At 39.2% G+C, this 22,064-nt stretch overlaps 1 pseudogene; it reads left to right on the top strand.

Annotated features, from left to right (window-relative positions):
* Positions 1 to 2,043: 2,043 nt before the first annotated feature.
* Positions 2,044 to 20,296, top strand: LOC124529138 (non-histone chromosomal protein HMG-14-like; annotated as a pseudogene).
* Positions 20,297 to 22,064: the final 1,768 nt, after the last annotated feature.

Raw genomic sequence — 22,064 nt, 5'->3', positions numbered from 1 at the left:
ACTTGCTTTGGTCAGCAAAATGTTGGAGGATGTGGCTCAAGTAGAGTCTTTATGTACTTGCTTCAATTCTGCTTGGCTCTTGAGCCCCTGTGATCAACTATGAGATGCTTCTAGTAGCATCTTTAGCCTTGGCTCTAGACTCAACACATGTAGAACAGGCCTGAACCCAGCCTGCAGCCAAGATCAGCAGACCCCAACTGATCTCCAGATCCATGAGTGTGAGAATAAATGCTTCTTACTGTAAGCCACTGAGCTGTGGTTTACTCAGGATTTTATGACAAAATCTGACTTGCAAATACCTGGTTCTCCCTAAACTGAGACAGTCCCTTTATCAGGCCCTTTATAGGTAGTGGTTCTCCTTGCCACTCTCCCGCCTTGGGATTCCACCTTGTATAGTTGTATAGGGGCAGAGAAGGAAGGTGAGTGAGTGCTGGAGTTTACAACATAACATAGCCTTGAGGAGAAGGGTCTTCAAGGAACTACCAGGTTAGTTTGTTTTCCACGTCCTTGAAACAACAGAAGGAGAAACTGTGCTATAGTCCTGTACTCTGCCCTTCTCTTTGTGGTCTGCCAGTAGTCTTGTACCATCTTGCTCTATCCTTACTTAGGTAATAGTACTTGGGTAAATCTATCCAATTATGGAATGGGCTTCTTCCTTTCCTGGGCCCCAAGTTTTGAGTCTATGTTATATTGTTCTCTGAGAACTCATTCAGGAAGAATTTAACAGGAAGGTGAAATCCACTTCTGCCCTCAACCTGCCTTCTGGACAAGTGGAAACCAGCCCGGGCTTCTAAGAGCCAGAGCTGGCATAGGAGGATCAAGGGGAGAGATACTGGAGCATGGGCTTGGTAGAAAGGTAGAAACTGGGCACAAAACAGGAGGTAAGCCCAGAGAGATCCCCAAAGGTAGTCGCTGGTGCTTTCTCTATGTTATCTGTAGCCTTTCCAGAACTGGATGGTCCTTTCAGATACTTTTCCTTTAAAGCCTTAAATTCTGAAACTGCTTGTGCCAGCTTTCTTTGGTAACCTTTCATTTCTGGGTTCCATATGGTATGTGAAAGAAGAAGAGGAAAGAAAGGGTGGATGTGAGTGACAGTACAAGAAACATTTCCTTTACATTTGGACAGAAGAAACAAGTGGCCACCCTCAGCTGTGCAGGAATCCAGCCTGATTTTTTAGCACTGCCTTGTTTTTTCCCTCCCAAGTCTCCAGAATAAGGTATTTTCACAAAAGAAACAAGTATACTTACAAGAGTAATGAAGGGTGTGAGTTAATGGGAAATGAGAGAGAGAGTGCAAACTATGTGCATAAGGAAGACAGGAAAGAAAGAAGAACAGAATATTTGCCAGACACCATACCCGGTAGCTGACATATGGTTTCTCACTCTCTTCTTATAGTAGTCCTTTATTAACCTCTCTGACATAGAAATAAGGAAACTGAGACAAAGAGAAGTCTAGTAATTTGCTCAAGATCCCACAGCTAGTTGGAGAGTTGGGAAAAGAACCCAGGTAGAGCTAGGATTAGAAGCTATATGTACATCTAGAAAGTGGAACAAAGGACGAATATCATTCAGACTCAACCCTACACACCGATGTTCAAATGTTATGTGATCTGAGAGACCAAAGCAAAGGTCTTCTAGTCCAAAATCTATCTTCTACTCAATTATCTTAATGCCTAGATTTCTACTATTATGTTTCCCTTTTACTGAGCTAAATCCACATTTGTCCAACTAGGTTATACATAGCATGTGGCGGTGTGCTTGGAGATAGTTACAGGAGAATCATGGTATGTTGTTCAAGAACAGTGGTTTCGTGCCAAATTATGAGGGAAAAGTTTTACCAGAACAAACATCGATATTTTATAAAATGCAAATTTGAACTGAGTTTAAAAGCTAAAATGTGAGAAACTTCATGTTTGCTTTACATTATAATCCCAGAAGTCCAAGCGTATGAATTCTTTCTATGAGTCCTTATAGGCTACTACTCTGTTGGAAAAGTCTGAGGTGCACTAGTTGAAGGTACCTTGTCTCTGGGAAAACGAAAACATGCTGACTGGTAGTGGTAAGGGAACATTAACATTCCCTGCCAAATATGAGCACTTGAGGACAGACGAATTTATTATTTTAAATTCACCAGGCCAAAGAAAATACTTGAAGTAATGAGACCCCAGAAGCATAAGTTTGATTGAATTCTGGAAGCACAGAAATAATTTCTGTTGAGCAAGAGTAGGTATGTGCCTTGGTGGGATGTCAGAATAATATATGTAAGGGATGGAGTTACTGGAGAGGTCAACTTTTCCTCCATCAACCATTTATTCTCCATCCCACACTCTTTGTTAGAGAACCTTCCCGGGCTCCCTTTGCAGAGAGAATGTTCACAGAGACCTGTTAAATAGGGGGGCTGACCATGTGACACACTCTTTCCTCTGCAGTCACAGCTGACTTGGCTATAGGCAGATACTAGACCCAAAGCAATGCACTTGGAATGTATTTGTGTATATGAAAAAAAGCCAGGAATCCTTTTATTCAGGAATATGGAAGTCAGGGTTCAAGATCTGACTTTAGTCAGTGTGAGCTGAAGATGATATAAAACTGGAGATAATGGTAGCCATATGCGTGCTAAAGCAAGGAAAGCCAGTGCGCCAAAGAGAAAAGACAAAACCAGATGTGTAAGGAGAAGCAATCAAGGGAACATGCACCTCTGGAAAGAGAAAAGCAGAGACTCAATATCGGAGTTCTGGCTCCTGATAAAGTCCGGCCATTTGGTGAACTACCTCTGTACCATACCTGTCAATTCCCCTTCTTGCTTAAGCTGGCTAGAGCGGGTTTCATTCTTTGCCACTAAAGTTCCCTGACAAAGACAGAGGGATGTGATCAAACCTCCTTTACTTGGGTATAGAGTTACTATGTAATTTATCATCCTAACTGGGACACTTGGGGCGCTGTTAATAATTATACTGACAAAACAGGAAACCAGAATGTACAGCCATCCTTCCTATGTGGTCAAGAAGGGAAATGAGATATTAACTGCTTGTATTTCCCAGGCACTGTTAGCTGTGTAAATACGGGCCATCTTGTCTGATCATCACAACAATCCTACCAAGCTTGGCCTCTCTCAGACCAGGAACTAGAGCTAGAAGGATTACATGTATAGGGAAACAGGTGGAAGAGCCAAGATAGGAGCCCAGGTCGAGCTGACCACAGGTTCTATGCTCTTCTCAGCAGGCTGTCTTCCTCCGTAACAGTTTTGCATGAGGCTCAAGCTGTACTAGCCCAGAGTCCTCAGATTAGCATTCTGGAGTGTTGACAGCAATGACCAGTAAAGAGAAACACATGCAATTATGCTAATCTCTCAGAAAACCCATGCCCCCTCTATGATACCAGGACGATGTCTGTCTAGCCTCCTTCTTGCCTGAAACACCTTTCAGCTGAAAAAGCACAATACAACAAAATCTCCCCTAGCAAAGCAGGAAATTGAAGCAATTTTGAGACAATTTGGAAGCCCCCATCTCCACCTGAGTTATCTGAGCAGTGCAGAACACAAAAGATTAGGGGTCAGAATTTTTCAGATAATTGCTTGTTTTCCTGACCCAGCAGGTTTAACTCGCAGGCTCTCTTTTGTGAGCATGTATTGTCCTCACCACACAGTGAATACGCACCAATTTCTAGGTAAGAGCTGTATAGCAAAAGAAAGGTGATGAGAGAGTAGAACCTGATATTCTAATTAAGACTCAGCTGAAAAATCTCTTCATTAAAATTCTAATGTGATTCCAGTTTTATTTCTACTAAAATGCCAAATATAACAGGAAAATATTCCAATTTCTATATCCCTTTTCCTATCTGTCACTTCTAGCCCCCAGGACTAATCCAGTCACAATCAAGCAATTATCTGATGTTGGGGCTTCTGGGACTTGCCAGCTATTGTGGGGAGTGTGCCAGGTTCTTTCTGAGTCAGAAAAAGAGATCAGTTACTGCCAACTGCACCCACCTGTTTATCCTTGGTAAGGGGTAGACTGCCAGGATAGTAATTACATCTTAATTGAAGGCGACATGACCTAGATAGGCAGCGAGCTCTCCTACCACATTGATCTAGCTTGAAGAAGAGGTTCCAGCACCAGGCTGAGAGGCAGGGCTTTTTATTCCATTAGAATCTCAGCTGTTTCTCCCGACACTACTTTTAGAACCACTGATGAGTCTGCCCTTGTGTGGTTTGTTTGCAGCATGTATTTCCAATGTCATCCCTGACCTTGTGAGGAGGTAGAAGACTGAAAGAATTTGGAAGAAGCTGTAGTGTGGACAAGAGAACACAATTTGGGTTAAAGAATGATTACAACCACATAGTACTATGCATTCTGAGGTCTGACCTCATAAACTGCGATTCTGATCACCTATGGCTGAGACCATGTAAGAAACGTGACTGGCATTTCACAAGTTATTTGGAAGCCACAAAAATATGTCTGACACGAGGTAGCTCTTACTGAACCTTGTAAAATGGAAATGCAAAGTTTTTATACTACAATGATAATGTAATTGAGAAAAAAAATCTTTTTAAAGTAAAGGAGCATAAAACATCATTTTCTGAAGAACTTAATGGACTATTGTGGTGCTCTGGGTGCTAGGTCACAGCTACACAGTCTTTTACTGACTTTTTCAAGTACACTGAATTCTATCACCACAGTTAAGGGACCTCATGGTCTCTCTTTTGAATGATTTAAATCCTTGCGAATTATTCAAGTGCTTATATTATTCTCCTTACTCTTTCCTCACCCACCTTCCAACTGAGAGAATTCTTTTAAATTACCCAGATGCATACCCTCAATGCACGTATGCACACAAAGTGTCTTCTAGTGGTTTGCACTTAGAAAACTATTCCTCTACAAATGAATGGCTCTCGTTGGTGCTAAATAATCAGATAGCATCATTCATTCTAGCCCCATAAAAATGACCAAATAAGGAATTGAGTGACATAAAACAACAGTTGAACGTGGAGGTTCACGAGTGTGAAGCACAACTCCTAACTGGGAAATGAATCCCATCACCTCACATAGGATTGTTCTGTGTTACTTTCTTAGCAATAGTTTTAGTTTTTTCCTCTAATAACTCACTGCCTTAATTACTTCTAATAGACCTTAAAAAACACCCGTATTTTTATTCAAAGATGCAATAATGACTTCCACACAAAACCATCATTAAATAATTTTTCCTGAGGACCTTGAATTTCATTTTCCTAGAAATCATTGTTTTGAATCTAGTTTTCTTTCTGGTGGCCAGAATGCAGATGTTACAGAAATGTTTGTCTTCGCTTCCAGTTTTCTACCCTAATATTAACTTTGCCCTTCAACTTGGGTAAAAATCATAGAATAGTAATGACGCTTAAAAAAAAGATATTTATTGGTTATAATGGCATAGTTTTATAATGGTACTAGTTTTCCTGGAGGGCCTGAATTTTATTTTGAAATCATATGTAATGATTTCCTAAAAGTGCCATGTCATTGCATTTTTCTGGATCTTAAAGGTATTCTTTTTATGCACTAATTACATATAGTACCTCAAATTTTAAATTTTGGTCATAGAACTGAACTGATTCCTACTGGGAAAAGTGGGAGAATGGGGGAAAAATAATTAGAGCAAAAATATGATTATAAATATTTGATATAGTTACATTAGGAATTAAAGACAGGTTCAAGTTGAGGTTAAGTAGTTTTAACAAGCCATCCTTTAAGTTTTATGATAGCATTTGGGTGTTGATCTGTTACACCTATTTATTATACTCTGGTCTTTCCTCGGCTGTTAACAGCTGGTCAGCAACTCACTTTTGCCCTGGGATTTTTAGCCATGCAGGCATGGTTACCATCAATGCCTTTAAAAAGATTTAGGCTTAAAAAAATATTTTACAAACCTTTTGTAAAACAGAGGCTGTCAAATAAATTGGATGACATTTCTGTCCCATTTGATTCCTGGCATTAGGCCAAGACCTCTATTAAAATCAAAGAATGCAGTCAGCTCTTCAAGCACTGTCTCTTTCTGCAACTGTGGTTTTGCAAAGACCCTGCAGATTCTGTAGCCCAGAAGGCTGCATGTCCTGAGTGGGTGCTTTCCTTTTTAGCAGTAGCAGAATAACAGGACACTGAGCATCACGCAGAGGCCTCAACCCAGCTTTGTTCCTTCCACTCAGACACATTGTCTAATGTGGGAATTGCACCCCGGGGAACCAGACATCAAGGTTTCAGTCATTCATTGAAATACTGCCCCATAAAACACGACTCCATTTTGTTGCACCAGACACAGGGGCAGCTATGTGTGCACATGCCTCTCTGGGCTAGGAAATTGCTAAGGAAAAGCAGAGCAGAGCTGGTAGAAGCAAGTTCCAGGTTCCAAGGTTTCTAAGAAGCCATGTTTGACAGCACACCACATTTTCTGTTTCATTGGTTTCCATTAATTTTTAAAATGTTATTCTAAGTCAGATAAGCGATTTTTCAACCAGGATGGGGTTATATTTCTGAGAATGCAGATAAAATCAAACTTTAAATTTTGGTAAGGGAATGCAACTTGAATTCTACATTAGAAAACTTAAGTTTTGTGTTCGTGTTCAGTAAGCTTGGCTAGTAGCCTGGATGTGGGAAGTCGGAACGTAGAACCAAGCTCAGAGATGGGGTGAAGGGCTTACTCTTGAAGCTAGGACTAACAAGTCTTGTCAATCCAAGGACAGAGGCCAAAACTGGCTCTGGGAAAGGATGGCCTAACTTCTGGGCTTTTCAGGGTGAACTCGGAGCCTCAAAGAAGAAATGATATAAATGAATAGCTGGCTTCCTAGACCAAAGAGAAGGAGGGCCATGCACATAAATTCATGGATTTTTAAGAGTTGGAGGGTGCATCCTAATGTTACAGATGAGGAAACAGAGATCCAAGGGGACAGCTGTCTCTATCAGGCTCATTTATGTGATGGGGGTTGGGAGTGGTGGGAAGCAAATGGACAAAAGGTAGGCAGGGAATCGTTTTTCTCTTTGTTTCACAAGTTTGATTGCATCTTCCCAGCTTCATCGGCCATTTTCTGCCCTACAAGTGATGTATTCCAGTGTGCAGATAGGTATCATTGTGCACTGTAAGAACCAGGCATCTTAATCCGGGCCTTCACAGTGCACAACAGCATACCACAAGCAGGGTGTGAGACACTGTTTTCCTATAGACATTAGAAAAAGCACATTAGTCCTGAAGCTACTCAAATAGTTAGAAGAGCTAGTTCAAATTGCTGTTCTGCCTCGGCTGCTATGGCTCAGTAGAGAAAATTTCATTTAAAAAGCAAAACAGAAGGATTTCAAATCTGATGTTTGAAAATAGGTCCTTACAGAACAGTATTTACCTGGTTCAAAAGACAACCCACAAAGGAATTATGCACTCATAAAGAAGGCTCAAAACTGTTACAATAAGCCAGCACCGTTTCTCATTTCTAAAGTGGTAGATTTAAAGTGGTAGAAGGGTTGGGAATCTTCGTCATCTGTGCTGGCAGACACAGGCAAGGAAATGTGTATTCTGAGGTGAGGATGATTTTGCAATAGAGTTTGGGTTCAGAAACCAAACAGGTATTGGGGAATTTTCTTCAAATAGAGTTTCTGCAAGAGTGAGCAGAAGAATGGGAGAAAGTTCTAACCTACACATTGGACTTTGCCCTAGCTTGCACGGTGCATAATGACACTGTAGAAGCCACAGAGAGGAAGAATTTAACCTTCTTCTGAATGATTAAAAAAAAGAACTATTGAATATTATTGAACGAAGAGATTTTCTTACATAAATTACCAAGCTGTATGTCTCTTGGTATTTCCAGGCTAACAATTCTTTTCAACTGCTATGTGTTCTAGGCATGCCAAAGTCAATGTGGGGCAAAGAGGAGGGAAGGGGGAGATTCCAGTCACCCTTCCCTATTCTTCCTTCATTGTTGAAAGTTAATTTCTTTGGCCTTTCCAGTTCAATATTTTGTTCCATGATGTGTGTGGTAGACAGAATAACGGCTCCCCAAAGATCTGAATCCCCAGAACCTGTGAGTATATACCTAACACAGCAGAAGGGACTTGGCAGGTGTAATAAAGTTAAGGATTTTTTTATGGAGAATTATCCTGGAATATCAGGGTGGGTGTAGTGTAAACATGAAGGCCCTTAAAAGGAATAGAGGGAGGCAGGAGAGTCAGACAAAGATACGTGACAGTGGAAGCAGAGGTCTGGGTGATGCAATTCCTGGCTTGGAAGATAGGAAGAGGGTCACAATCCCAGGAGTGCAAGCAGGTTCTAGGAGCTGGAAAAGGCAAGGAAATGGATTCTCCTCTAAAGTTTCTAGATAGAATGTGGCCATGCCAATACCTTGATTTTAGCCCATAAGACCCATTTTGTGACTTCTGACTTCTAGAACTATAAGAGAACAAATTTGTGTTGTGTTAAGCCACTAAGCTTATGGTAATTTGAAATAACAGTCATAGAAAACTAATTTAATGCCTCACCACAAATCTGTGAATAGAGAAAGACAATCATAGAATTCTTTTCAGCATCTTTGGTGGTTGGTGCCTGGCTGTTTCTCATACAAAAGTGCTAGGGAATCAGGTACTGACCACTGAGGCTTTGTTCAGAGCCCAAGATGCAGCCATTTCCTTCTGAGCTGCACCAGCCTTGTCTTGGACTTTGTGAGACACTTGTGTTTCTGAACCTGTAGCTCTTGGGAATTGCACAGAGGACTTTGCATTCCTAATTTCCTCACGGCCTGTTTCTGTCCCCCAGGCATCGGTGTCATCAGAGCACATGGCATGTTTTTTGCAATTTCTTCTGTGTCAGAGAAGACCCAAGAAAGTTTCTTGGTGCCAAAATAGGGGTTTTGCATCAGCATTGGTGATGTTTGCCATGGTGGCATTCTGAACTTGGTCACAGACCACATTGTCCACACAAGTTGTCATTGAATCCTTGGTAAATTTCTTCTCAGGCGGAATAACCTGTGAAATAGTGTCTACTTGGACCAAGCAATCACTCATTGCAAGAAAAAGAATAAATCAGGTTCTTTGGCTCTTCCTTAAAAATTGTGACTCAATCTAAAGAATATAGTTCTTTCGTATTCTTCTAGGATAATTACACACATTTTATTGCTATGGGGAAAGTTATGATGGGCCAAAATCCATCTGCAAGGTTACAGCCTGTACAGGGCAGATTTTAATCCTAAGCACACTGCAGAATCCCTGTTACTCAACAAATAACCTGTTGGACAGGTAAATGAAGAAATAAGTAAATGACAACAACTCTTTGTGAAATAGGTTTTCAATTAAACTATTGATGGGTGTGGGTCTAGTATTCTTTTAGTTTTTTTAAAAATATTCATTTTTGAGAGACAGAGCATGCACGTGTGCGCACACTTGCGCGGGGGAGGGGCAGAGAGCAAGAGAGAGACACTCAGAATTTGAATCGGGTTCCAGGCTTTGAGCTGTCAGCACAGAGCCCAACACAGGACTCAAACCCACGAACTGTGAGATCATAACCTGAGCTGAAGTCAGTTGCTTAACCAACTGAGCCACCCAGGTGCCCCATTTTTTAAGCTTTTTTTTTAAGTTTGTTTATTTTGAAAGAGACAGAAACAGCTTGAGTGGGGAAGGGGCAGAGAGAGGGAGAGAGAAAGGATTCCAAGCAGGCTCTGTGCTGCCAATGCAGAGCCTGACATGGGGCTCACACTCACAAAACTGTGAGATCATGACCTGAGCCAAAACAAAGAATCAGATGCTTAACCGATTGAGCCACCCAGGTGCCCCGGGTCTAGAATTCACAATTTATGAAGTGTTTATGAATTTATGAAGTGTTTTCACACATTGATTTACTTGCTTATTTGTGAAATTTTTTCTGTACACCTTAACTTTTCATTTTAACTTAAAACAAGAGTCTATAAGTAAAAAATAAAATACTAAGAAAAAAATAACATTTTCATCCAAACCCATGAAAAATGATCATTTTTATGTGTGCCTATATTTTAGGATCCTTAGGTTAAGTTCCAAATTCATGGTTTTATTTTAAATAGCTATATTGCTTATATTAAGAAATTCATCTTTAGATAGCCCAGCAGCTAAATTATCTGAAGTGATTAAAATATATAAATTTCATTTGATTCCACTTTTTTCTGAATGTTTATTTATTTATTTTTGAGAGGGAGAGAGAGAGAGAGAGAGAGAGAGAGAGAGGAGGGAGGAGAGAAAGAGAGAGAGAAGCAGTGAGAGAGGGAGACACAGAAACCGAAGCAGGCTCCAGGCTCTGTCTGAGCTGTCAGCACAGAGCCTGACACGGAGCTCAAACCCAGGAACCGGACTATGAGATCATGACCTGAGCTGAAGTTGGACGCTTAACCAACTGACCCAACCAGGCATCCCTGATTCCACTTTTAAAATACTTATTTGCCTTAAAAAGGCAAATTTTTACTTTTATAATGTAATATACAGTTAAATTTTACCCCTAGAATGTTTAAAATAGTGACAATGTCAACTGCCTGATTATTTAACAATAGAAGAGAATTTGCTCTTCATTCTATATAAATCTGAAACTCCCTTTAATACTAGCGGATACAGGGAGGCCAGAAATGAGACTAATTCATTTAAATTTAGAGCAATTTGTTATACGGTGGCATTTCTTTTCTGTAAAAATATAAAAAATTCAGGAGATGCAAAAGCAGGTTTTGCTGCAAACTGTGCACTAAAATAAGAATGGAAAGTGGACAAAAACTAGAACAGTAGTTGTGAATTGCCTTTTTTGTTATGGTTAAGGGCACTTTTCTGCTCAATAGTTTTAATAAAGAAATCCCCCTAGCTATCCCCCCAATCAGTTTGAACATAACTCAAGCATTATACACATTGTTCCCTGGATTTATGCCTTCGTGATTTCAAATTATGTCCAGCATCCTGCCAAGACTTAGATCGTTGTACCGTAGTTAAAAATCAGATTCCAAAGCAACTAGAAATCCATGTTTTTCCTGTTTCAAAATAAAATTCTATTTACAGTAAACCTAAAAAAAATGGTTTTTGTAGTTGAGCAAGTTGTCAGTAGAATTATAGACCGCTCAGAGAGATGAAGTTCAAATGAACTTCGTGATACTTTCTTTTCCAAATTCTCAGCTAAATATCTTCAGGCATTGGTTCCCAAGCTACAGGATGTCAGTCTCTGAGGTTCGAAGATGTTACTGCAAGGGCTTCTCAGCTTCCTAGATGGCTGTTCACGGAATAGTTTAGATGTCACACACATAAATGTGCTACCAGCTTCCAAACGTATGTGCTAGATGTTAATGTGATTCATACAACTCCAATTCATTAGCTAAGTCACTATAACTGTTTTTCGTAATATATCTCCTCTGTCAATGGGCAATTGCTTTGGGGGAAGGATAGTATTAGGTAATATTTCTTAAAATTAAGAAGTCTTTGGTTAAAAATTAGAGCAGTGGCTCCTGGGTGGCTCAGCCAGTTGAGTGTCCGACTTCAGCTCAGGTCATGATCTCACGGTGCATGGGTTCAAGCCCCCCGTGGGTCTCTGTGCTGACAGCTCAGAGCCTGGATTCTGCTTGGGATTCTGTATTTTCTTCTCTCTCTGCCCCCTCCCCTGCTCACACTCTGTCTCTCTCGCTCAAAAATAAACATTTAAAAATATTAGAGCAGATACATAACTAGAGAAAATAGCCATGCCAATGGTCATCTGTATTGACAAAAATATATAAAGACAGAAATAAACACCTACCCAACTAATTGTCAGAGATCTATGCTTCTCTCAGCTCATAATGATAGCCCTGGGCAAATAACCCCAGATATGTTAACACAAAAAAGAATACAATTTAGGTAAAACAAAGAAACTTTATTTAACACTTCATGAAGTAGACCGTCTCCTTTCAGAGAACTGCAAAATGGGGACAGAAGGATCAGGGGCTTTTATAGGATAAAGAATAAAGAACAAAGAGGAGAAAAATAGTAACTATCAGGTTGGCTGAGGCCACACAGTCAACCTTGTTTGGGGTGAGAAGGTCCAGAGGTGGCTAGGTGTTTGCAGATTGGCTGACTGGATACAGGGCATCTTAGGCCTTCATCTTGGGCCTAGAAAATTATTTCAACATATCTCAAGCTTCAAATGTATTGCCAGACAATTTGGAAAATATGTTTTAAACCCTCTTATGTTTGAGGGGTTGTGCTCCCACAAAAAGGAAGGTGCACAGGCCCAATAATCCACCACAAAGCTGTGCATCCTTCCTCTGGGCAGTTGTGATTGAATTCTTCATGGCTAGCAAAGCCGTTTCAGGCATTGACATTTGAGATCTCACTGTACATCTAGGAACATTGGCAAGGAACAAGAGGTATTTTGAAATAGAATAGAAGTGCACCGTGGTGTTGTAACTGAACTCAAGAGATTCACCACTTGGGGTGTATTTAGTTGAACACAAGGAAGTGTTGAAAGCAAAGAACTTTTATTGTTGTAAGTAAGGAGATGGGCAGATAGCTCTCAAAGCACTGTCTTCTTGTGGGGTTAGTACAGGAAGCTGTTACTCAGTATATTAGGGGGGCAGGGGCAGGGATCTGGCATATACATGAAGGGACTTGTACATTTTCTATTGAGCACTTCTGCACAACTGCATTTGCCTGGTATGTCAACGTGCTAGTGCATACACTGTATGTTCAAAAAATGATGGGAAACCCCACCCATAGGAGAAGATCTGAGCAGGAAAATGAGCTAAATGTAGAAACTAACTCCTAGATGACCCAGATGTAGACTTCAGCAGACAAAGACTATAAAGAACCTATGATAAATGTGTTAAAAAAATATATTCAAAGAAAAAATACATGCGATTATTAAATTTCTCATAGAGATGTTTAAATTTAATGCCACATTAAATGTGCATCTCTAAAACAATGGTTAAAAGAGAGAATCCCTTGCAAAAAAAAAGGGAAAGGAAAGAAAAGGAAAGGAAAGGAAAGGAGCTAAAAAGGTAACTGGGGCAAGGGGGGAGGGGTGGGGGATGGGGCTTCTGCAGGGTCCTCAGCTTCAAACCAGCTCAAACTGGTTCACCTAAGGGGCTGTCAGGTGAAACACTTAGCTGGATGTCTTCTAGGTGGGAACTGCTGGTTCTGCAAAACAAAACACATTCCTTCCCTGCTTTTGTCCCTTCGCCTCCTCCCTTCTGCAAATAGCTTTCAACCCTCTTATTTGAGTGACTTCCTGTTGCATCCTGGCTCGAGGTATCAGCAAATGGCTGACCAACAACCCTGGCTCAAAGCCAGCCTAAAGCAGTCTGGAGGCAGAGGGGAGTCTAGCTGTTTCCTTGTGTTATGACTAATTTCTCTCCTCGGGATCACTACTACTGTTTATTTCAAATTCACCAGGAGTCAGCAATTGTTCTAAATTCTTTGCCATTAATTCTTTGCCATTATTTCATTTAAATCTTGTAACACTTAGGACACAGCAAATGAAGAAAAAGAGATTGTGAGAAATTCGGTGGACTTAAGGTCATTTGAGTGAGGAGTGGTAGATTTAACAGATTTAACTTCAAACCCTTTAGCTTTAGCAGATACTGGTGACAGGCCAAACCCTGACGGAGATGTGAATTGGGCAAAGTCCTCCCTCTTCTTTGTCTCCTGTTGTTTACTGATAAATGTTTCAGGGCAGCCCCTCCTTCTGTATAACTGGTATAACTTGGTGGCTCAAAGTGAGTCACATACAGCTGGATTCACATCCCTATTCTGTTACTTGCTGCACGTCTTGCTGTTCCTTGCTTGTTGTCTTGTGCAACTGACTTAACCGGTAGCCGGGTGCAAGAGCACCCGGCTCTGGGGATCCCACACAGACCAGGTTTGGCTACTCATCACTGACAAAATCCAAAGGCAGAGAGAGGAGTGGTGATGAAACAAGAAATTTATTTTAGTGAGGCCAACACCAGGAAGACAGCAGACTCACATCTCAAAGACTGTCTCCAAAATGCTGAAAATACTTCCAGGTTTATATAAGGAAAACATGGGGCAAAGGTGGGTGGGGTACTTGCAGGTGATCCATGAAGGTCAAATCGATCATTGTCTTGCAGTCCTTATTGCATGAGGGGGTAGTTTCAGTTCCCATCAGGGGACGCTTTGTTCTAGGGATCTTCCCCCAGAGCCAAGAGGAAAACTGGAAAGAAGAACCCAACCAGAAAGTTCAAGGCCAAAATGGAGGCAGCCAAATGAAATTCTCTTTCAAATCGGCCAACTTTTTCCCATAAGGATCTTGTGATGAAATTAGACAGCACTATCATTCATTCAAATTTTAGCTGAAAACTCATGGCCTTCCAGCAATCTAGGTACAGACTACTGACAGAGTTCTGTCCTCACAGCTGAAAGTTTAGTTTGGCAGTGTGATGTTATGGTTAATAATAAATATATATTGGGTCTTCATCTGTTTCTGGCACAGAGCCCCTAACCCCTTCCCCCCCCGCCCCCAATGGCCTAAGTTATTAGCATGACAAAGGCATGTTTTGATATTTTAATGAGGTAACTTTTGGAAGGCACCTAAGGATGGCCTTTGGAGCCAACCACATGATTAGGAGATTAGTAATTTTAGTCTCCTTTCTATCCTCCTCCGACCTCTGGGGACCTGGGAGGGGGACTGGAGGTTGGGTTCAACCTCCAACGGCAAAAGATTTAATCAATCATGCCAATGTAATGAAGCCATAAAAACCCAAAAGGATGTTTGTAGAGCTTTTAGATAGGTGAACAGGTGGAAGTGCTGGGAAAGTGGTGTTACTCTTCCCACATACCTTGCCCTATGCATCTCTTCCATCTGGATGTTCCTCTGCATCCTTCATCATATTCTTTTATAATACATTGATAAATGTAAGTGTTTCCCTGGGTTCTGTGAGCTGCTCTAGCAAATAATCAAATCCAAGGGGAGGAGATGGGCACCTCCAATTTGTAGCCAAGTCAACCAGAAGTTGTGGGTAACTTGGGGACGTACTAGTTGCCATTGGCATCTGAAGTGGGGACGGTCTTGTGGCACTGAGCACTTAACTTATGGGATCTGATGCTTACTCCAAGTAGACCATGTCAGCATTGAGTTAAAATATAGCATCCCTAGCTGGTGCCACAAAGAACTGCTTGGTGGGGAAAAACCCCTACACACGTGATCAGAATTGTCAGAAGTGAAGTGTTCTGCGTAAAACTAAAGGAGACATGTAGGAGGGAAAGACTGTTTTTTTCAATACAAGGTGTCAGGAAATTAAAAAAATATATGTAATTCATAGCATGTAATGCTATGAAGAAACATAAAACACGGTTAGAGAATGAGGAGATGGAGTGATAGGGCTGCTGTTTTAGATAAAGTTGTAATGTATGTTAATGTCAAACTCTTAACATTAGGACCTGACACATAGACTCAAGAGCTGTTGTCCATTATTGTCATTAGGCCATCCTGTTAATTCTAGCAGAAGAATTCTGGGGGACGACACTGAGGGGCCTTGTTTGGGTCTCATGTATGTATCTCCGAACCAATCACTATGACCAGGTTAATAGGTCATCCTGAGTCACATGACTTTTCTTGTGGTCAGGGACGAAGGAGACCCTGACCTGATAAGCCCTCTCTCTACCTGGATTGGAGTCAGGGTGGCACAGTTCTCCAAAGAATAGACAAGGCTATTACTGGGGTGGGGGTGGGGGAACACTGTTAATAAATACTTGTTAATCCAAGTTTCTTGGGAGAATACAACTAAAAGATATTCAGTGGAGAAACATTTTGTATCAGGATTAGGTTCTGAATTCAAAATGCCCTCTTAGTTAGAACCCAGCCTACTGGGAAGTCCTAATTCCAGCACCAGAGTGAATTACTCTTTTCTTCCCCCTCAGCGTTCACTGTAAGTGTAATCACCGTCTGTCACCATACAATGTTATTACAATGTTATTGACTATGTTCCACATGCTGTACTCTTCATCTACATGACTAATTTATTTTATAACTTCAAGTTTGTACTTCATAGTTCCCTTTATTTATTTTGTCCATCCCTCCATCCACCTCCCCTCTGGCAACCACCAGTTCTCTATATTTAGAAGTCTATTTTTGGTTTGTGTCTTCATTTGTTTTGTCCTTCTTCATATAAGTGAAATCATATATTTGTCTTTCTGTCTGACTTTTCTCTCTTAGCATTATACCATCTAAGTCCATCCTTATCAAATTGGTAGGATCATTCTTTCTTATGGCTGAGTAATATTCCATTGTATACATCCATTGCAGACACATCCTCTTTCTCCGTTTATCCCATGGACACTTGGGTTTCCATATTTTGGCTATTGTAAATAGTGCTACAATAAACATAGGGGAGCATGCCTTTTTGATTTAGTGTTTTTGGGTTCCTTGGGGAAATAGCCAGTAGTGGAATTATTAGATCATGTGGTATTTCCATATTTAATTTTTTGAGGAATCTCTATATATTTTCCACCGTGGCTGCACTAGTTTGCATTCCCACCAACAGTGCACAAATGTTCACTTTTCTCCACTTCCTCACCAACATTTGAGGTTGTCTTTTTGAATTTTTTTGTCTTTTTGAATCTAGCCATTCTAACTGGTGTCAGGTTATATCTCATTGTGGTTTTGACTTGCATTTTCCTGACGGATAAGTGATGTTGAGCATCTTCTCATGTGTCTGTTGGCCATCAGTATGTAGTCTTTGAACAAAAGATCTATTCAGGTCCACTGTCCATTTTTAGTCAGATGATGATGATTATGATTAGTGTTGAGTTGTATAATTCTTTATATATTTTGAATATTAAACCCTAATTGTATATACCATTTGCAAATATCTTCTGCCACTCACTAGGTTGCCTTTTGTAATGGTTTCCTTTGCTGTGCAAAAGTTTTGTATTTTAGTGTAGTCCCAATAGTTTATTTTTGCTTTCGTTTCCCTTGTCTAAAGAGATATATCCATCAATATGCTGCTAAGGCTTGTTCAAGAGACTACTGACTATGTTTTAGGAGTTTTATGGTTTCAGGTCTCACATTTAGGTCTTTACTGCATTTTTAATTTACTTTTGTGTATGGTGTAATAAAGTGGTCCAGTTTCATTCTTTTGTATGTAGCTGTCCAGTTTTCCCAGCATTATTTATTGAAGAGACTGTCTTTTCCCCATTGTATATTCTTGACTCCTCTGTTAGAGATTAATTGATCATGTAAACATGGATTTGTTTCTGGACTCTCTATTCTATTCTGTTGATCTATGTGTCTATTTTGTGCCAGTATCATACTGTTTTGATTACTATAGCTTTGTAGTATAGTTTGAAATCTGGGACTGTGGTACCTCCAGCTTTGTTCTTTTTCAAGTTTGCTTTGGCTCTTTGGGGTGCTTTGTGGTTCCATATAACCCTTAGGACTATTCTAGTTCTGTGAAAAATGTTGGTATTTTGGTAGGGAATGCATTGAATCTGTAGATTGCTTTGGGTAGTATGGATATTTTAACGGTATTAATATTTCCAATCTGTAAGCACAGAATATCTTTCCATTTGTGTCATTTTCAGTTTCTTTTATCAGGGTCTTATAATTTTCAGAGTATAGGTCTTTCATCTCTTTGGTTAAATTTATTCCTAGGTATTTTATGCTTTTCAGTGTAATTATAAATGGGATTATTTTCTTAATTTATCTCTCTACTACTTCATTATTGGTGATAGAAATGCAAATATTGGTGTATATTAATTTTTTACTCTGTAACTTTACTGAACTCATTTATCACTTATAATAGTTTTTTGGTTGAGTCTTTAGGGTTTTCTAAATATAATATGTCATCAGCAAATAGTGACAGTTTTCCTTCTTCCTTACCAATTCAAATGCCTTTTATTTCTTTTTCCTCCCTGATTGCTGTGGGTAGGACTTCAATACTATGTTGACTAAAAGTGATGAGAGTGGACATCTTTGTCTTTTTTTCTGATCTTAAAGGAAGTTTTCTGTTTTTCACCACTGAGGATATTAGGTGTGGGTTTTTCATATGTGACCTTTATTTTGTTGAGTTATGTTCCCTCTAAACCATTTTGTTGAGAATTTGTATCATGAACAGATGTTGTATTTTGTCAAATGCCTTTTCAGCATCTGTTGGGGTGATCTTATGGTTTTTATTCTTCCTCTTGTTAATGTGATTTATTGCCTTGGTTGATTGCAAATATTGAACCACCCTTGTATACCGGAATAAATCCCACTGATTGTGCTGAATGATTATTTTAATGTATTGTTGAATTTGGTTTGCTAATACTTTATAGAGTGTCTTTGCATCTATATTCCTCAGGGATACTGGCCTGTAGTTTTCTTTTTTGGTAGTGCCTTTTTCTGGTTTTTGTATCAAAGTAATGCTGACCTTGTAGTGAATTTAAAAGTTTTCCTTTTTCCTTGATGTTTTAGAATAGCTTGAGAAGAATAGACATTAACTCCTATTTAAAGGTTTGGTAGAGGGGCGCCTGGGTGGCTGTCAGTTAAGCATCTGACTCTTGATTTAGGTTCAGGTCATGATCTCACAGTTCATGTGTGAGAACTGTGTTGGGCTCTGTAATGTTAGCACAGAGCCTGCTTGGGATTCTCTCTCTCTCTCTCTCTCTCTCTCTCTCTCTCTCTCTCTCTCTTCCCCCCCACCCTCCCCTGTTCACACACTCTGTCTTTGCCCCGCCCCCTCCCCTGCTCACATGCTCTCTCTCTCTCAAGATAAATAAATAAACTTAATAAAAAAGTTTGGTAGAATTCACCTGTGATTCCTTCTGATTCTGGACTTTTGGTTGTTGGGGTTTTTTTTTTTATTATGAATTCAGTGTCACTACTAGTAATTGGTCTGTTCAAATTTTCCATTTCTTATTCGGTTTTGGAAGGTTGTATGTTTCTAGGAATTTATTAATTTCTCCTAGCTTTCCAATTAGTTGGCACATAATTTTTCATAATATTCTCCTATAATTCTTTATATTTCTGGGGTATTAGTTGTTATTCCTCCTCCTTCGTTTCTGATTTTGAGTTCTCTTTTTGATGGGTCTGGCTAAAGATTTATCAATTTTGTTTATCTTTTCAAAGAACCAGCTTTTAATTTTATTGATCTTTTCCATTGTTTTTTTTAGTCTCTATTTTATTTATTTCTTCACTCATCTTATTTCCTTCTACTGGCTTTGGGCTTTGTCCCTCTTTTTTCTAGCTCCTTTAGGTATAAGCTTAGGTTGTTTGAGATATTTCTTGAGGAAGATCTGCATTGCTATAAACTTCCCTTCTTAGAAGGGATGCTTTGGTTGCATCCCAAAATTTTGGACCATTATGTTTTCATTTTCATTTATTTCCATGTATTTTTAAAATTTTTCTCTTGATTTCTTTGTTGACTCATTGGTTGTTTAGTAGTGTTTGTTTGGCCTTCGTGTGTGTGCATTTTTTCATGTTTTTTTTTCTTGTGATTGATTTCTAGGTTTATACTGTTGTCAGAAAAGATGCTTGATAAGATTTTAGTTTTCTTGAATTTATTGAGACTTGTTTTGTGGCCTACCTAACATGTGATTTATCCTGAAAAATGCTCCATGTGTACTTGAAAAAAAAATGTGTATACTGATATTTTGGGATGGAATATTCTGTATATATCTGTTATGCCCATCTGGTCTAATATGTGGTTCAAATAACGGTTTCCTTATTGATTTTCTGTCTGGATGATCTATCCATTGATGTAAGTAGTGTGTTAATGTCCCATACTATTATCGTATTACTGTCTCTTTCTCCCTTATGTCTGTTAATATTTGTTTTATGTATTAAAGTGTGCCTATGTTGGGTTTATAGATATTTACAATTGTTATATTCTGTTGTTGGATTGATCCCTTTATCATTGTGTGGTGCCCTTCTTTGCCTCTTGCTACAGTCTTTGTTTTAAAGTCTGTTTTGGAGCTTGGGCAGCAGCAGTAGTGGCAACAGTGAAGCAGCCCAGCTTCATGAAGGCTCTTGTTTCACCATGGCACGTAGGCACCTGGTACAAACGTGCCCCACTTCCATGAAGCCCAAAAGTAAGGTCTGCCAAGGAAGTGGTGAAGGAGGAGCCTAAGGGGAGGTCAGCAAGGTTGTTAGTTAAATCTGCTCCTGCAAAAGTGGAAATGAAGCCAAAAAAGGTAACAGGAAAGGATAACTTCTCAAACAAAAAAGTGCAAACAAAAGGGAAAAGGGGAGCAAATAGGCTGGAGGAAAATAGGCTGGAGTGGCTAACCAGGAAACAAAAGAAGACTTACCTGCAGAAAATGGAGAAACTAAAATTGAGGAGAGTCCAGCCTCTGGTGAAGCAGGAAAGAAAGAAGCCACGTTTGATTAATATCAAATAACATGTCTTATCAGTGGTCACTGTCTTCCTTCTTGTACAATCCACAGGAATATTTTTATCAACTATTTTGTAAATGCAAGTTTTTTAGTAGCTCTAGAAACATTTTTAAGAAGGAGAGAATCCCACCTCATCCCATTTTTTAAGTGTAAAAGCTTTTATTAAGAGGTGAAATCATTTGCTTGTTGTTTATTTTTAGGTACAACCAGAAAATAGTGGGGTATTGAATATGGGAGGCTTTGACTATCTTGGGTGTCAGATAAACATTCCATAGATGAGGTAGATTTTGTATCATATAATACCAAGCAAATGGTGATTTGGAGTCAGTCATGCATTTAATATGTCTTGAACATTTTAAATTACTTTTATTCCCATGTTATTTTTGGTAGAATTGTTGCCTAAAGAAAACTATTCCTTGATCTTGGCTCTTCACGTCAGAATTTTGTGCACTCTGTAACATCTTGGTAATAGTAGTCAAGTTTTCCTAGTAAATTTGTGAATGTGCTGTGCAAGATTGAAAATTTGAGTATGTACAGTATATGGTATTAAATTATGAATTAATGGGACTTAACAATGTTACAGCATATCAACATTTGAAGGTATTGGTACTTGATATACTGTTAAGAAAAATTTGTATCCAAATTTTAAACTAGAAGTTCACTGGAATAACTTTTAGAAAAGAATCACAATTACATGATTTTTTAGATTTTTGGTATATAGGTTAAGAATTGTGTACAAATTGAAATATCTATATTGATCCTCAGAACAACCAATAAAAACTCAATTACGAAAGAAAAAAAGTAAAGTCTATTTTGCCCAGTATAAGTAATGCCAGCCTGGATTTAATTTTTTTTTTTCATGTCAATTGGCATGGTATATGTTTTACCATCACTTTCGGTCTGTATGTGTCTTTAGGTCTGAAGTCAGTCTCTAGTAGGCAGCATATAGATGGGTCTTTTTTATCCACTCATTTCTCTGTTCTTTTCTTCTTTTACTCTTTCCGTGTGAGTGACTTTCTTTACTGCTATTTTTGGCTTTATTTTCGTGTATCTATTATAGGTTTTGGTTTGTGGTTACTATAAGGTTCATTTAAAACATCCTAAGTATATAGTAGTCTGTATTAAGTTGATGGCCCTTTAAGAAGAAGGAACATAGAAGAATTATAACAGCAACCAGAAAACAAACAAAAATACTAATTAGTAAATATCTGTCAATAATTACTCTAAATGTAAATAGACTAACGGGTCCAATCAAAAGACATAGGGTGACTGACTGGCTTTTCTTTCCAGTTAAAGAATTCCCTTTAACATTTCTTGTAGGGCTGGTTTAGTGATAATGAATTCCTTTAACTTTTGTTTGTCTGGGAAACTCTTTTTATCTCCTTTTGAATGGAAACCTTACTGGATGACAACCTTGCTGGGTAAAATATTACTGGTTTAGGTCTTTCCCATTCATCACTTTGGTTGTATCGTGTCACTCCCTTCGGACCTGCAAAGTTTGTGATGAAAAATCAGCTGATATCTATATGTTTCCCTCATATGTAACTGTGTTATTTTCCCTTGCTGTTTTTAAAATTCTCTATCATTACTTTTTGCCATTTTAATTATTGTGTGTCTTGATGTGGACCTCTTAGGTTCATCTTGTTAGGAGTTCTTTGTGCTTCCTGGATCTGGATGTCTATGTCTTTCTCCAGATTAGGGAAGTTTTCAGCTATGATGTCTTCAAAGTTTTCTGCCTTCTTCTTTTCTACTAGAATCCCCTA

Source organism: Lynx rufus, unplaced genomic scaffold (genome assembly GCF_022079265.1).
Source record: "Lynx rufus isolate CCGP_SWC_20201006 ecotype Redwood Valley unplaced genomic scaffold, mLynRuf1.p SCAF_6, whole genome shotgun sequence".
Taxonomy (NCBI): Eukaryota; Metazoa; Chordata; class Mammalia; order Carnivora; family Felidae; genus Lynx; species Lynx rufus.
The sequence above is the reverse complement of the archived record's forward strand: the minus strand, read 5'-3'. Positions and strand labels throughout refer to the sequence as shown.